General features: G+C 42.9%; 1 protein-coding gene across 1 annotated transcript in view; it reads right to left on the bottom strand.

Annotated features, from left to right (window-relative positions):
- The window catches only part of LOC114018394, a 137,669-nt gene that overhangs the window by 92,780 nt on the left and 30,860 nt on the right, over positions 1 to 14,029 (bottom strand). The window lies entirely within an intron of this gene.

Raw genomic sequence — 14,029 nt, forward strand, 5'->3', positions numbered from 1 at the left:
CTAAGAGTGGATACCTGCTTTCATCTTGGGCTTGTTCTCTTGGAAGAAAAAACACATTCAAATTTATGGTGTGTGTGTGTGTATGGGATACAGGGAGAAGGAAAGCCAACAAATAGAGGCCTTGATCCAGCAGATACTCACACACATGCTTAATTCTGACCAGGAGTAGCCCCACTGAACTTTAAGCAGGTCTGAAGTAAATGGGACTACTTCCATTCCTAAAGTTAAATATTTGCATAAACAAATACATTTTCTCTGTCTCATCTGTTTGCTTATGCTAGGAGCCTGGTATTGAATGCAGATCTACCAGGGGCAGCAGCCTTAGCTGCTGCGCCGCAGAGATGCACAAATCTAGCACCCCTGACCAACAGTCTTCATGCTAAATGCCTACAGACCCACAACAGCCACACCCTGGGCCCCTGATTGGATGGACAGGCAACACTCTCATATGGTATTGGGCTATATAAAGCCCCTAATAGATAGCTTCCTCTTCCTGAGCAACAGACCAGTTTTTGCTAGTTGCTCTCTAGACCACCTTGCCTGACCCTACCCTTGCCACCTCATGCTAGTAAAAGAATTTCTATTGTCAGATACAAGCATTTCAGGTAAGCTATGGATACTAAAACTAGTCCTTAGTCTTTCTATGGTGGCATCACTAGTTGATGTGTTCATGGGACAGGTGTCTACCCATTTGGAATGTGCATCCACTAGTACTAAAAACACTTCCCCTCCACCCCCTGACAGGATAATCAATGTGTTCTCTCCTCCAAGGCTTATCTGGCCACTCCCAAGGATGGAGTCGAGTCACAGTAGTTGAGTCACTCTGGACAAATAAAACAAGATTGTACCTTACTTTCAATATCAATATCTATATTTGGCCACCACATGTAACACCAGGCTAACCCTTTCACTTTAGTAATATCTGGGTGTGTCTGATGGAGTTCATCCCTTTTTATTTCACATCCTTGCTTTGGAAAGATGACCCATGCTCCCTATAACACATGCCCATCTTGCACACTAAATTCACTGTGTTGCTTGTAATAAGGTGTGAGTTCCTGATCACTTTTGGTCTGGCATTTGGGGAATCTGTTTTTAACTATCCTAAAAGCATTCAGATACACAAACAGTGAAAAGTGAAAACAGAGTCAGTGAAGTATCACAATGTTGAAGAATATCAAATTTCACATGGAGAGCATGAGTCAAACTGTTATGTTTTCCTGGGTACCACATCACCCACGGGTGATATTTTCATAAATAGGCTAAATTTTGTGCCCACAACTTTTAGGGTTGCCAGATGTCCAGTTTTCGACTGGAAAACACCCAGTCAAAAAGACTGGCAGCGCCAGTCGGAGCATAGCGGGGACCCAGGGCTAAGGCAGACTCCCTGCCTGCCCTAGCTTCCCACGGCTCCTGGAAGCGGCTGCCAGGTCCCTGTAGCCCCTAGATGCATGGGTAACCAAGTACACTCTGTGTGCTGCCCCCACCCTGAGGGTTGGCTCCGCAGCTCCCATTGGCTAGGAACCACGACCAATGGGAGCTGCGGGGGCGGTGCCTGCGGGTGTGAGGGCAGAACATGGAGTCTCCTTGGCTGCTGCCGCAGCTCCCATTGATCATGGTTCCCAGCCAGTGGGAACTGTGGAGGCAGCCCTCAGGGCAGGGGCAGTGCGCAGAGCCTACCTGGCTGCCCATGCGTCTAGGGACTGCAGGGATCTGGCGGCCACTTCCCAGGAGCCTCGGTAAGTGTCACCGGAAAACTGCACCCCAAATCCCCACACACACACCCCAACTCCTTGCTCCACCCAACCCAGAGTCCATTCCTGCACCCAAATTCTTTCATGGAGCCTACCCTTCTCCCCCCCACGCCCAACACCCTACTCCAGCCCCCTCCTGCACCCAAAACTCCTCATCCCGAGTCCCACCTCAGAGCCCACATCCCCAACTGGAGCCTGTCCCTCCCTCCCACACTCCAACCCCATTCCCCAGGCCGGAGTCCCCTCCTGCACCCCAAACCCCCTCATCCCTGGCCCCACCCCCAGAGCCTGCACTCCCAGCCGGAGCCCACACACACACACACACACACCCCTTGCACCCCAATGCCCTGCCTCAGCCCGGAGCCCTCTCCCACACCCCAAACCCCTCACATGCTAATGGAGCAGGTCCTCAAAGAATCAATCCTGACGCACTTACATTAGAGGAAAGTGATCAGGAACAGTCAGCATGGATTCACCAAGGGTAGGTCATGCCTGACAAATCTAATCGCCTTCTGTGATGAGATTACTGGTTCTGTGGATGAAGGGAAAGCAGTGGATGTATTGTTTCTTGACTTTAGCAAAGCTTTTGACACAGTCTCCCACAGTATTCTTGTCAGCAAGTTAAGGAAGTATGGGCTGGATGAATGCACTATAAGGTGGGTAGAAAGTTGGCTAGATTGTCGGGCTCAACGGGTAGCGATCAATGGCTCCATGTCTAGTTGGCAGCCGGTGTCAAGTGGAGTGCCCCAGGGGTCGGTCCTGGGGCCGGTTTTGTTCAATATCTTCATAAATGATCTGGAGGATGGTGTGGATTGCACTCTCAGCAAATTTGCGGATGATACTAAACTGGGAGGAGTGGTAGATACGCTGGAGGGGAGGGATAGGATACAGAGGAACCTAGACAAATTGGAGGATTGGGCCAAAAGAAATCTGATGAGGTTCAATAAGGATAAGTGCAGGGTCCTGCACTTAGGACGGAAGAACCCAAGACCCAAGAACCCAACAGCTACAGACCAGGGACCGAATGGCTAGGCAGCAGTTCTGCGGAAAAGGACCTAGGGGTGACAGTGGACGAGAAGCTGGATTTGAGTCAGCAGTGTGCCCTTGTTGCCAAGAAGGCCAATGGCATTTTGGGATGTATAAGTAGGGGCATAGCGAGCAGATCGAGGGACGTGATCGTTCCCCTCTATTCGACATTGGTGAGGCCTCATCTGGAGTACTGTGTCCAGTTTTGGGCCCCACACTACAAGAAGGATGTGGAAAAATTGGAGAGAGTCCAGCGAAGGGCAACAAAAATGATTAGGGGTCTGAAACACATGACTTATGAGGAGAGGCTGAGGGAACTGGGATTGTTTAGTCTGCAGAAGAGAAGAATGAGGGCGGATTTGATAGCTGCTTTCAACTACCTGAGAGGTGGTTCCAGAGAGGATGGTTCTAGACTATTCTCAGTGGTAGAAGAGGACAGGACAAGGAGTAATGGTCTCAAGTTGCAGTGGGGGAGGTTTAGGTTGGATATTAGGAAAAACTTTTTCACTAGGAGGGTGGTGAAACACTGGAATGCGTTACCTAGGGAGGTGGTAGAATCTCCTTCCTTAGAAGTTTTTAAGGTCAGGCTTGACAAAGCCCTGGCTGGGATGATTTAATTGGGGATTGGTCCTGCATTGAGCAGGGGGTTGGACTAGATGACCTCCTGAGGTCCCTTCCAACCCTGATATTCTATGATTCTATGACATCCGGCCCCACCTCAGAGCCTGCACCTGCAGCCGGAACCCTCACCCCCCTCCCATACCCCAACACCCTGACCCAGCCTGGTGAGAGTGAGTGAGGGTGTGGGAGAGGAGATGGAGCGTGCAGGGTGGGGCTTCATGGAAGGGGTGTTCGGTTTTCTGCAATTAGAAAGTTGGCAACCCTAACAACTTTGTGCAAGAAGTTTTGCACTTGTAAGTACAGACAACCCTATCCTACATTCCTTGCACACCCAAAGCCACTTCTGAAGTCAACAGATCATATTGAATTTCTGTACATAAAAATTTCTTCACATTTAAGTCAGATACTTATACCTGTACTACCACTGATTTCAGCTGAGCAGGATTAGACCCTATATGACTATTGATCAACAAGTGTAAGTGCTTTTTCCACATCCAAATGCAGACTCTCCTGCAGGTATAAATGACTGCACCCACAAATCAAATTCACAGGTGAGAATGACAGTTATCCTGCACTTACACCAACATAAATAAAAGCAGAACCAGGCCCAGCAAGACCAGCCACTGAATGGAGGGATTGCTAGCTGGTTAGATTTTTAGTGTCTGGCCACCAGTTGGCAGACAAAACATAATCCTAATATAGAAAGCAAAACCAATATGGATTGGATTTCACAATGTTCAATGTTACACCTTATTTGGCACATATATTTGTGACATGCCTGATGTTGTACATCAGTAACAGAGCTTCTTAAAAATAAAATCTTGGTGTATACCTGGACCAGAAGAGCAGAATCCTAGTGCCACTTATGTAACGTATTGGATTTGGCTTTACTTTGCTTAATACTAGTCTTGTCAAAAAGTTACTTACACAAAGCTTCTCTTTCTGAGACAATTCCCTCTCCTCAGTTTCATTGCTATAAGTATTTTGTACAAAGCCTCTGCTTGAATTCAAGCAGTCTTCCACAAAGCCTGCTAAATATTATAGATGAAATGCAAAGGTAAAAAACCTAGCCATATCTTCCTGCTTTATCACTAATTTCTTCTATGCACTACTATGATATAAGTCCCAGTTAGGATTCGGGCCTAATCAGGCTAAGCATGAGTTTAAAAAAAAACAAAACCTATAGTGAGGCAGATTTGGTACCTAAAATATGAGTTGTGTTTTAAGTTGTACTTGTTTGCTTGTTTTTTACCTTGGAAATATCAGAATGTCAAGTCCCTCTCCTGCTGGGACAGGGACACACCTCCCTGATTAGGGAGACTTGATGCAGAGGCAGAGGAGACCTCAGGAGACAGAGCAGTGAGTGGTTTCAGAGTAGCAGCCGTGTTAATCTGTATTCACAAAGTTGGAGAACATGGATAGCAGTGGAAGAGCTGGAAGGGACACAAAGTGCTGTTCCCTTACATGCCCTACGAGCACAGCCACGCACACCCAAAAAAACATACATTCACAGGATAACATGGTGTAACTGGGGAACTTTGCAGAGAAGTCAAATCAAGGCTGTCTATGAAGTCATGACCCTTCCCCCCAAAAAACAAGAGTCAATGTTTTCTCCTACGTATTCCCACTTTCCACTGTGACATTCCCCTGGTGTTATCCGGACCAGTGATCTGCTAGATCACTCCAATCCTTGACTCTGGGAACCAGCCTTACCCTGATCTGCTCTGACAACCCCCACTCCCGGGCTGTTCACGCACAACCGCTAGCATGTATGCTGCTCCCAGCTACAAGAGTGAACACTTTGGGCCAGCCGCTGCTTGGATTGTGCAACCAAATGGCACTAGTCAGTATCTCTGGTCCCAGACACAACCCTAGGAACCTCCATCTTGGAGTTTCCAGTTATGCCCGCTGGACGCTGCAAGCTTATATGAGTTCATCAATTTAACAAAGAAATTGATATGTACCAGGCTTGTTATCCCAAGGGGAGTCTATGGCATGCTTCAAACCAAACACACTGCTTCAGGTAAAACAAACAAATGTATTAACTACAAGAGGTTGACTTATAATCACTCAAAATCTAAGCACAACAAGTCAGATTTGGTCAAATGAAATAAAAGCAAAATGTATTCTAATCTGATCTGAACACTTTCAGTGCCCTTAGAAACTTAGATGCTTCTCACCACAGGCTGGCTGGTTGCCCTTCAGCCAGGCTCACCCCTTTGATCAGTGCTTCAGACGCTTGGTGGTGATGTCTTAGATGAAGGTGGAAGAGAGAGAGCATAGAAAACATCTCTCCCTTTTATCATGTTCTTTCCTCCCTCTTGGCTTTGGCCCCCGCCTTCAGAGTCAGGTGAGCATTACCTCATCGTGGTCCCAAACTGACCAAGAGAAGGGGGGTGACTCACGCGAGAGTACAGCAGATCCTTTGTCGCTGCTTAGGCCAGTGTCCTTTGGTCCTGTGAGGCTGGGCTGGGTTTGTCCCATATATGCCCTGATGAGGTGTGAACTGCCCCTCTGCTCCTGGGGAATTTTGCCTGGGCTTGTTTTAAGCCATGAGGACACATTTTCAGCTTCGTAACTATATACATGAAATTACAACCTATAACAACAATGCTCATTGCATCATGAGCCTTCCGAAGACATCCAATATGACAAACTTTGCATTGGATACCACACAATCATATTAGGAAGATGAACATGGGGCTGCAGTGTGTTCCTCCGAGGTACAGAGTGTCACACCCACAATTTGTTATGGATGTCCACATGCTGATCCTGAATCACGCCTCCTCAACCCCATTTAAAGCAGGTTGTCCAGACAGAACTGACATCAGGTAGAACAGACAGAAGCCTGCATTTACTGCCCTTTACTACCTTAGCAATCCATTTATTGTGACTAAGGCAATGTAAGTCACTGATAGGAGCACACAGTTTTTTTATTAAATGCTTGTCTAAAATGTACACTTCTAAAAATTTTACAAAACAAGGGTTAAAGGAGGTTTCCTCTTTTGGAACACAGAAAAATACCTCTCAGAAGAATGATTCTCACTTTCCTTGGGCCTAGAAGTTGTGGGGCTTTTCAGCTATTTCCATCTCTAGCATAGCTTGATGTTCGCAAAAGCATGTAAACAGCTGCTCATGTTTCTAAATCTTTAGTCTTAAGAGAAATATTGTACATTCAGTGCAAAATGCAAAACAAAAAACAAACAAAAAACCTCTGCTAAAAGAAGATCAAGGCAGATTTGCACCATACAGGAACTTATTGGGCCTTTATCAAATGTAGCCATGGAATTGTATGTTTTCACTGAGATAAAAGTAAATATTGAAAATATTAGCAATCAGGATTTATGAAAGGGGAGGGCCAAGACTAAATTTATATGTGCATCTGTTCCCCCATTGAACCCCAGGTTTTTAAACAAATAAGCCAGCCTGAGTTGTTTTTTTTTTTTTCCTTTCCACCAAGCCAGGTGGCCTTGATCTATTCACAGCTTATAAATCTCAAAAGGCAGTTCACTGTTGCTGTAACAGTCAACTCTTTACAACTAGAGAAGGGGGTGAAGGGAAGTTCATTTTTATGGTGTAAGTAATGTACCAACAAGATCAGTATTATTTTTGTTAACTGGAATGTAGGTTCATTGCCTGATTCTGTTAATAGAACTTTTTGATCTTATTCATCAACACATTTCACAAGAATATCAAATTACTTCACATTTATGGGGGGGGGAGGGGGAGTTTTCCATAATTCTAATTAGTCATTTTAATATAACATTAGTAGCAGTAAATTAAAATGGACTCAGGAAATCTACTTTACACAAACATTTTCTTATTAAATTAAATCTCCTTTTACTTTAATTTTAGTATTATTTACCAGGAGATCAAACAGCCTCTGTTCACTTGCTCATTTTTATATTAAAACCTAGGGAGAACTGGGATTTTAGTTTGAGATTCACGTATTGACTTTTTTCTGTTTTGGAAATTAGAATATGCTTTTCTTCACTAATATTATTTCCTTGAGTAATTAAAACAACTCATTAGAAGATGCACCAATAAAGGAGGCCTCCCCAAGAGCCTAAACAAGAGGCTGAGGGGGAGAAAATGCTTATTGTCAAAGCCAGTGTTTCCCAAACTTGGGACTCCCTGAACAAGCGGCAAGCCCCTGGCAGGCCGGGCTGGTTTGTTTACCTGCTGCGTCCGCAGGTTCGGCCAATCGTGGGAGCAGCGATTGGCCGAACCTGCGGATGTGGCAGGTAAAGAAACCGGCCCGGCCCGCCAGGGGCTTTCCCTGAAGAAGTGGCGTCCTAAGTTTGGGAAACACTGGTCTAAGCCATACAGAATTATTAATAGGATGTTTTGCATCATTTTATAGCCAAAAATAAAGCAGATCACTGTCGTTCACACACCAGTAATGTATTAAGGCTTAAGCAATTTCACACAGGATGTGCTCTAAAAATCCATAAATTTCAATGGAAAGACTCCCATTGACTTCACCAATTTTTTCAGCTGAACTAACAAGCAACAGGGCATACTGGATTTTTTGACTGAAAACAGCAGCCTAAAATCTGAATGTGGACATGGAGCCTGGCCACCTGCCTTGGAGGAGAGTGAGATGGCACAGATGGCAGCAGAGGCACTGAGAGTTAACTCTCCTCAGCTGAGCAACACCTGGGCAGATGGTGAAGGGCCTGAGTGGCCCTTGCTTGCAATGCCATCTGACAGAGCTTACAGACAGAAATCAAAGGCCAAGCATCACCCCCTGCCCAAGGATAAGAGGGAGAGGAAGAGGAGATGGCACAGCACCCCTACACTCCATTTTTTGAGAGAAGGGAACAAAAATACCTACTGGAAGTAGGAAGGTTGATCTGTTAACTGTTTGCAAGAGTTCCTTTTTCCTTTCAGCATGTCTGTCTCCTCTGCAAAGCTGTGTTACATCCCCTTTCATGCTGGCCTGAGTATCTTCAGGGTCAGTCCTGTACAGGCTGATGCCTCTTATTCCTGCACATGGGGATAACTCATCTCTTAGAGGATCAAGATCTGGCTCAGGATGTATTACATAGACATAGCACCCACGAGCGCCAACCCAACTGTTGAGAGACCCTGTTGCATGGCATACACTTCACTCAAGCTAGGAAAAAAAAACAAAAAACAAAAACAAAACAACATTTTAACGTAATCAGCTTTAAAAACTGCAGGAACGAGGTTCACAAACTAGGGCTATGTCTACACTACTGCAGTAAGTCAACCTACGCTACGCAACTCCCGCTACGTGAATAATGTAGCTGGAGTTGATGTACCTTAGGTTGAGTTACTGTGGGGGTCTATACCACGGGGGATCAATGGGAGAAACTTTCCCGTCGACTTTACTTTGACGAGAAGAGTAGGGCGAGTACAGAGGTCGACTGGAGAGCGATCTGTTGTCAATTTGGTGGATCTTCACTAGACCCGCTAAATCGAGCGCCAGTGAATTGATCGCGGAGTGTTGATCCCGGCTGTAGTGTAGACATAGCCTAGGTGAGTTGCCAAGAACCACCTTTGATGTACTGACTATTTTATACTCCCATTGACTTCAGTGGAAGTTAAGGGTGCACAGAATCTTCCACGATCAGACACTAATTTGGCAAAACCCTCAATCTCTGAAGTTTGCAACACCTCAGACTTCAGATAGTTCACCCATTCCTAATTGAAACAACTCCTTACGAAAACAACAATGTTGTGTTTATATGATCCCATGGTACTTGGTTATCTGCCAGCATTACTCTCTTTTAGTGAGTTGCACACAATATAAAACCCACACACAGTTTTGCACAAGACAGAGCACTGAAATTTTTATAAAGGAACTTGGAGTCAGTTCAGACTTTTACTGGATGAAAGAGAGTTTTAAAAGATGTCTTTACTGGTGTAAAATGTCGCCCCCTGGGGAAAAAAAAACAAAACAAAAATTGAAGTTTAAAAAATATTGGCAGGCAGTTATCTATACTCTGAATGGGATAGTGGCAGGGAGAAGGGCACCTCCATTTTTGACAAAGAGTTTTGGAAGACTTGGGATATTAACTCTTGCTGCCACAAACATTTATAGACATCTAATATATTTAGGACCAGGTTATCAAAGTTAGCCATATCTTATAATGGTAACTGTGCTTTAGTTACAGTGTAATGAGTGCTATTACACCATAGTTTTGCTTTTCTAACACCACCAGTTCATATTACCGGGAGGTTACATGCATCACTATACTTTTACCCTTATTGTTCTTATGACACATACTACTAGAATTCAGCTATATTAGCTTCATTGTATTTACACTCTAGTTATTCTCAGTTATGTATTGCATTTTATTACAGTATGTTACCACTAATAATTATACAGAAATCAAAAAGCAGAACTAATGCAATTGCAATGTAACTACTCTGTAATTAGTCTCATTATAAAATGACCCAAACATTTGCATGTACTTATGTGTTTAGACATCAGAAAGCATGCATCCAAAATTGGTGTTTGTGCCTGGATGTGTCCAGTGTAGATGTCTCTGGAAGCCTTAGACATCCAAGGCTTTGGATTTTGTTAAATTGTGAAAACCGCCACAATACAAGCATTATTTAGGTCTGGACAAACTTTTCAAGTGTGAGATCCTAAAGTTACACTAAATAATTGGCCTGATTTCCAGAGGATGAGCATCTGCACTAATTAGGAGTCTCCTTTATTTAGATGTCTAAATACAGATTTAGACGCCTAACTTTAGGATCCTACATTTGAACACATTGTTCTATTTATAGATAGTTACAGTTTCTATCTCCACAAGTTAAATCAGAGCTAAATTCTGGTTGCCTCACTAAGGCAAATAGTTCCATTGAAGCTCAAAAAATAAGGTTAGCCCTATTACTGTGGCTGTAGTTTTTATTTTATCCATTAAAAACCTAGTGTAGGGGTAGGGACCTGTTGGCTAGAGTCTGGATATCTTGCATGTTTGGCTTTGCATTATCAATGGTCTTTCACTTCTGGATCACCAGTTTGAATTCAACCCTGGTTAGTGTTGAACCAAAGATTTCATGGCTCTTCAGTGACCTGTCTGAAATCTGTGATGTCAATCCAATTCCTAATGGACAAATTAAAGTGATTTGGGAACACAAATAGTTGGCATTGTTGTTGGCAGCCCCACTGCCATATACTGAATTAACTCTCCAGTGTCTGAGAGCGAGCACGGACACCTAACTTCTAGAGGAAGATTTTGTTTATTGATTACCTGATTTCTAGTGATTGAAATACATACCAGTATTTAACTCAAATTTTAAAATGCACTACAGAAGTACTTTTATATATGTAGATAGCAACTCACTTATTGTTTTGATTCTCTTACCATTGTACAGTGTAGACAGTCTATATGTATGTGTTTAATACCATGGAACTGAATGTTCACTCGAGTGTGAGAGATTGCCATTCTATTCAAATATTGCATGCTATGAGACTAAAATACAGACTGAATTTGGAGATGCCAATGTACAGCCAAAACTCTGCCATACCCTTCTGATGTAGTCTTAAAAGATGGAAAAATAGCTCAGGAGGGATAGCTTGTCACTGTTATATTTACTCTAACTTAGCAAAATGCACATTCCTCATTGCAGGCTATGCCTGTTCTGAGTTTGAAGGTCTGAATTCAAATCATTTGAGTTATCCAAGCACAAAAAAAAAAAAAAAAAAAATCTGAAAAATATCACAACTGGTGGAACACACTGGTTTTTAATGCTTGACTAACTCTGAAATGGCTGAATGGACTTTTCAAGCTCCCTATAAATATTCTACTCTAGGCTATGAGCAGGCATGAGAAATTTCCATGCAAAAACAAAAAAAGGGTTGGGGAAGCAACTGAAAATAAAAGGACTTACACTAGAATTAAACTGCCATCTCAGCTGCCAGCTGTAGCATTCCTGAAACCATTAGACAATACAGTCAGCTAATGAAGCTGTAAAAAACAAACAGCACACCAGCACACGTCCCTCACATAGTACACCTTAGCTTAATGCAGAAAATTAGCATGGTTTTTAGCTCTCCTATCCTATCTCATAAATGCAATGGATCTGACCTCAGTTGCTAATTTCTTGTTTGCTACTATTAACTGATATGCTGCTCTTCATGTTTACATTTGTCTGGAGACTGATAGCAAAGCTTTCAAGAAGCAGAAAGTGCTGTTAAAAATAAACAAACCAAGGTCTTCAAATCAAACTTTGCCATTGCAAATTAGCAAAATACAGTTTTATGTACAACCATTTTTTGGTCTTATGTTTAAGTGGAAAAATAGTAATTAACTTTTGATGGCAGATGAATCTGAACACAGCTTGAAGAGTGCTATTTCTTGGATGACCCAAGTACAAATACGACCCTCATGAGAGCTGAAGCCCACTAAACTGATGCCACTATTAGTCCTCCAGCTTCCCAGCTCATAACAGCATTGCTGTAAATGACTGTTACTGAAGAGATACAGCTACTGTACCTGAATGCTCTAATAAAGACCGGTAGGGCAGGATGCCAGTTTGAGAGAGTTAGGATACACTTATTAGGATCATTCATTACTGGGGAGCAAATGGATCTCATGACATACATGGAATTAACAATTCACCAGTTAATTTTCTTATATACATACCACATCATACTTGGGATCTCCTGAAGTTTTACTCCAAAGCATATTGGCAGTGACCTTGGGAATGGGAACACTAAGCAGGGATGATTTAAGACTATAACCTTCCCAGTCACCCAGTCCATCTCCTACAATTGGATAGAGATGGATGTGGTATGATCCAGCTTCTTTTACATGTTTTTGGACATTGTGCTAGCCCATCAATCAAATCTTCTATAGTACCACTAACTATTGTCCAAAGAAGTTGCCTGCTAACGTGGGGCAGAACATAGCAGGAGAGCAAATGTTTTTTTGTTTGTTCGTTTTAATTGCTTCCATGAATATTTGGAGTTGAATCTTAAGTTTAAGTTTCTGGCAACTACATACTTTACTATTGTGATTTTTACATCACCAGAACCCTAAAATGAGACAGTCAGCAACTACGCATTATGGCTCTATTTATTCTGTTGGACACCATGTCTCCAATACTATTACACCTCACTCTATTTGTAAAGCAGTATTATCTGACATTTTGTGGCCCTACCACCTTGTGCTGTGGTCTCAGCTCCCACGAGCTAGGCTAGGGCAATACTTAAAACAGGAAACTTTCAAATAGCTATTTGCTACAAATAACAATGATAATTCAGTATGCAGCTTTTGTGTGTGTGTGTGTGTGTGTGTGTGTGTGTGTGTGTGTGTGTGTGTACACGTACGTACACATGTACATGTACAAGCAATGCCCTAGCATGACATTGGAGCACGGTAATATTTTGAATGAACCCTGTAGCTAAGTTCCTTGTAGTTACCTGAATAGGGAGCTCTAATGACCACATTTTACCCATCTAAGTGTCATAACACAGGAATTATGTTATTGGATCAGGTGGATAAGCAACTGAGGGTTGTTTGTAAAGAACAAGGGACCCATTTCTGATCTGACAAACTCATTACACCAACCTATATTACCGAGTATTTAGATACCTTACATGTTACCCCACATGGATAAAGCAGCAATTCTCAACTAGAGGTCTGAGTCCCCCTGTGGACCTGCGAGCAGGTGTCAGAGGGTCTGCCAAACAGAGTCAGCATTGGGACCCAGGGCAGAAATCATAGGATTTGGGTGCTAATAGGAACAATATGGGAATTTGTAAAGACTTCTGTCAAGAAGTTAGGCTGCCCTATAATGGCTATAGTATGCATATTTCTTTAGGCAATAGTTCTTTAGAAATACTTTTGAAGATTTGTGGCTACATTTTTTTTCCCTAAAAGCTGAGCCTGTGTCTTTTCCCCCCTTGTGCCCACAAATGTGTCTTGTCTCCAGCACACTTATTTATAAGTATGCCGTGTCAGATATTCCCACATTACAACTATAGCTGGAGTGGGAGAGGAGAGTGGAAGGAATTCTGATCATGCGTTTTGTGTCAGGAGCACAGAGGACTGGATGCAAATTTTATGAATAACAAAGTTCAAAAAGGATTAGTTCGGTTATTTACATATGAAGATCTTCTAGCCATGGGAAATTGAAGAAAGAGTCCAGTCATGGCAGTAAACAGTAATCATCTGGCTGTAGAGATTGCTCACCCACCTCTGTGACAGAATCAGGTAAGACAGCTGAATACAGGAATTCACATTTTTCAGGGAAATGCATTCAGAGCAGAGTGAAGAAATGAATTCCAGAATTAAACAGTGTACTGTGTCTATCTGGTTCCTTCTTGAATGCAAACTGCATACACCAGTATGCCTACAGACTGCTTCATTTTAAGTACTGTGAGAATTTGAAACATGGTGAGCAAGAACGTAAATGTCCCATTTTATTTACTTATGGTCAAGAAATTTTCTTCTATTTGAGGATGAACACAAGGGTCAAGTGTGTGAGCTGAGAAGGCAAGATATGCATTCTGAATCTTCATATTATAGCTATTATTGTATTATGGTAGCACCTAAGGGCCCCAACTGAGATCAAAGCCCTATTATGCTGAGCACTGTGTAGATACATAGAAAGCCAACCTCTGCCCCAAGTAGTTTACAACCTAA

This window comes from Chelonia mydas, chromosome 2 (genome assembly GCF_015237465.2).
Source record: "Chelonia mydas isolate rCheMyd1 chromosome 2, rCheMyd1.pri.v2, whole genome shotgun sequence".
Lineage (NCBI taxonomy): Eukaryota > Metazoa > Chordata > Testudines > Cheloniidae > Chelonia > Chelonia mydas.